General features: G+C 48.6%; 1 protein-coding gene across 1 annotated transcript in view; it reads left to right on the top strand.

Annotated features, from left to right (window-relative positions):
- Positions 1-2887: 2887 nt before the first annotated feature.
- Positions 2888-4140, top strand: part of LOC139418317 (protein sprouty homolog 3-like) — a 15069-nt gene continuing 13816 nt past the window's right edge. Inside the window, exon 1 of the mRNA XM_071167682.1 lies at positions 2888-3553. The gene's annotated coding sequence lies outside the window, so the exon portion shown is untranslated. The remainder of the gene's footprint in view (positions 3554-4140) is intronic.

The raw sequence follows: 4140 nt of genomic DNA on the forward strand, positions 1-4140 counted from the left end.
ACTCCTCTATACCCTCTATCCCTCCATCCACTCCTCTATACCCTCTATCCCTCCATCCACTCCTCTATACCCTCTATCCCTCCATCCACTCCTCTATACCCTCTATCCCTCCATCCACTCCTCTATACCCTCTATCCCTCCATCCACTCCTCTATACCATCTATCCCTCCATCCACTCCTCTATACCCTCTATGCCTCCATCCACTCCTCTATACCCTCTATCCATCCACTCCTCTATACCCTCTATGCCTCCATCTACTCCTCTATACCCTCTATTCCTCCATCCACTCCTCTATACCCTCTATCCCTCCATCCACTCCTTTATACCATCTATCCCTCCATCCACTCCTCTATACCCTCTATCCCTCCATCCACTCCTCTATACCATCTATCCCTCCATCCACTCCTCTATACCCTCTATCCCTCCATCCACTCCTCTATACCCTCTATCCCTCCATCCACTCCTCTATACCCTCTATCCCTCCATCTCTCTATGCCTCCATCCACTCCTCTATACCCTCTATCCCTCCATCCACTCCTCTATACCCTCTATCCCTCCATCTACTCCTCTATAGCATCTATCCCTCCATCCACTCCTCTATACCCTCTATCCCTCCATCCACTCCTCTATGCCCTCTATCCCTCCATCTCTCTATCCCTCCATCCACTCCTCTATACCCTCTATGCCTCCATCCACTCCTCTATACCCTCTATCTCTCCATCCACTCCTCTATACCCTCTATCCCTCCATCTAATCCTCTATAGCATATATCCCTCCATCCACTCCTCTATACCCTCTATCCCTCCATCCACTCCTCTATACCCTCTATGCCTCCATCCACTCCTCTATACCCTCTATCCCTCCATCCACTCCTCTATACCCTCTATCCCTCCATCTCTCTATCCCTCCATCCACTCCTCTATACCCTCTATCCCTCCATCTACTCCTCTATAGCATCTATCCCTCCATCCACTCCTCTATACCCTCTATCCCTCCATCCACTCCTCTATACCCTCTATGCCTCCATCCACTCCTCTATACCCTCTATCCATCCACTCCTCTATACCCTCTATGCCTCCATCTACTCCTCTATACCCTCTATTCCTCCATCCACTCCTCTATACCCTCTATCCCTCCATCCACTCCTCTATACCATCTATCCCTCCATCCACTCCTCTATACCCTCTATCCCTCCATCCACTCCTCTATACCATCTATCCCTCCATCCACTCCTCTATACCCTCTATCCCTCCATCCACTCCTCTATACCCTCTATCCCTCCATCCACTCCTCTATACCCTCTATCCCTCCATCTCTCTATGCCTCCATCCACTCCTCTATACCCTCTATCCCTCCATCCACTCCTCTATACCCTCTATCCCTCCATCTACTCCTCTATAGCATCTATCCCTCCATCCACTCCTCTATACCCTCTATCCCTCCATCCACTCCTCTATACCCTCTATCCCTCTATCCACTCCTCTATACCCTCTATCCTCCTCCTCCCCACAGTCCTCTCTACTCTCTATCATTCAATCCTTCAAACCTTAATTTGTCTTTATGCCCTCCATCCCTCTATGACTTTTCCAACTCCCCCTCTTTCTCATTGGGCATTCCTGCAAGATGACCAATCTGCCTCCTTTTCTCTCCTTTCCCCCTTTCTTTCCCTCACACGCCATACACACACACACACACACACACACACACACACACACACACACACACACACACACACACACACACACACACACACACACACACACACACACACACACACACACACACACACACACACTCCCCCCTCTCTGCACTCCTCTCAGGTATTTCCCCCAGCAGGAAGCAGTGCTGTTTGTTCCTGTGACATTAGAACCCTGAGCAGTGTATGGTTACCATGGAGATGACTGTGTAGGGATGTGTGGATGTATATAAAGAACCTGCTGAGTAAGGCAGATGGCCAGCGGAACGGAAGGGTCTGGAATATACATTTTGACTGCAAAAATATATATATGATCAATATTGACATTGACCGTTATTATCATTACCTAGAGTGCTGCTGACAAGGCTTTCCAGAATGACACCGGAAGTTATGAAATACTGAAGTTTTCAAAATAAAGCAACTTAGAGCAACCATTTTGTCTTGAAGGTGTTTTAGAGGCTCTCGGGCTGTGTCTGTGGGTGAGAGGACTCAGAGTGGCACAGAACCAATGACGTCTTGTATAAAGGTTGAGTGACAGCTTTGTGACAGGAGTGTCTGACCTGTGTGTCTTATGAGGGCTTTTGATAGTTCCTGTGGCTCTCCAACACCACTAACCTCTCTCTTTCCTGCTCACTCTCTTTCTCTCACTCTCTCTCTCTCTCACTCTCTCTCTCTCTCTTTCTCTTCCTCTCTCTGATACGGTCAGCCTAGTGAGGCTTTTTATGACTTAACCCCACTCAGTGCATTCCCCTCCAGCCTCCTTATTTTCCCTCTTTCTCTTCTTCTCCCTTGCTCACCCCTTGCTCACCCCTTGCTCACCCCTTGCTCATCGCATGCTCTTTGGTCTCCCCTCTCTGTTTTCCTCTCTGTCTCCCACTCCCTCTGTCTTTTCTCTCCCTCTCGTTTCTCTCTTTCTCTCTCTCTTTCGACAGGCTCTGCTCATAGACTCATATGGAACAGTACCTGAGGGAGAACAAATGAGAGATTCAGTTTCAGCCTGATGATGCCACTTAGCCATTAACTATCTGCAGCAAACATGTAACCTCCACGCTGAACAGAAGCCTCCCCTGCTTCCCTCTACCATTCATGTCCAGCCCCCTCCCGTCCTCCCTCCCTCCATCTCTCCCTCTCTCTCTGTGTCTCTCATGCACTCACTTACACACACTCTCGGCTCGCAGAGAATGAGAGGATAAACGCACAGACAGGAAGGACTGACCCGAGAGAGTTAGAGTGAGAGACAGAGCTAGAGAGAGAGAGAGAGAGAGGGAGCAAGAGAGCAAGGGGGAGAGGAATAGAGAGAGTGAGAGAGACTATCCAGCATTCAGTCTTTATGCTTTCAGCGAGAGGAGAGAGAAAAACTACAGAGCCATACTACTGCAATCTCCCTGACTGCTGGGATATTGGAACTCCTTCACTTTTATTTGTTAACTTTTTTCACAAGCTTTCCTTATTTTTTAAGATTACAATTATTTGTTCATTCTGAAGCGGATGACCTGGCTGTTACTTTTTCTTGTGTTCTCTGGGATATTTCTCACGACACTCTGCCCTCTGGTCTCCACACTGTGGACCAGAGACCTCTCTGCCCCTGCTGTGCCCCTGACAAGGCATTGTCGAACAGCTGCTTGTCGTTTGGGCAATTGGTTGATTGTCGTCAGGGCTGGGTTGTTGCTTCTTCATCTTTGCGGGGAATGACCCTAGGAGGCGTGGGATTGGTTGCACTCCAGGGACGCTCCTGAAAAGACTGCGGAGGGGACTCAAGGCGCTGTGGCCCCACGGAACTGAGAGAGCCGCCCCTCCCCCTCATCAACCCCAAGACACCCCATTTCACTGCAGCATGGATCTCCCCCCATTTAGAGGTAGGTACAAAACAACCCCCCTCCCAAAATACTGTACCAACCCACCCATCTCTATTTTATGAGAAAAAACACTAAAAGCAGGTGATCAAAGAGCTTTTACCAGACTCTCACATGTATTCTTTATATTAAATGTAACTCTGTGTTGAAGTGGCCTACTTTCTGTAGCTTCTTTGCTATCCCTACTGTTTAAAACTTTATATTGCTGGGATAGTGGTGTGGTTTGGTGTGTGTAACTGGGAGAGTGGTGTGTTGTGTCTAACTGGGAGAGTGGTGTGGTGTGGTTTGGTCCGGTATGTTGTGTAACTGGTTTATTTTGCTGTGTCTAACTGGGAGAGTGGTTTGGTGTGGTGTGTCTAACTGGGAGAGTGGTTTGGTGTGTTTAACTGATGTGGTGTGTGTAAGTGGGATGGTGTGTAAACTGTAACTGGGATAGTTTAGTGTTGTGTGTTTAACTGGTGTGGTGTGTGTGTGTAAGTGGGATAGGGACATGTGGGGTTGCCATTGATTGTTCTCAAGGTCGGATACTGTATGTCAATACCCATCTCCGCTGTGCCTGACTGGAGGGGCGGATGGATGAACGAGGGATA

The sequence above is a fragment of the Oncorhynchus clarkii genome, chromosome 10 (assembly GCF_045791955.1).
Source record: "Oncorhynchus clarkii lewisi isolate Uvic-CL-2024 chromosome 10, UVic_Ocla_1.0, whole genome shotgun sequence".
Lineage (NCBI taxonomy): Eukaryota > Metazoa > Chordata > Actinopteri > Salmoniformes > Salmonidae > Oncorhynchus > Oncorhynchus clarkii.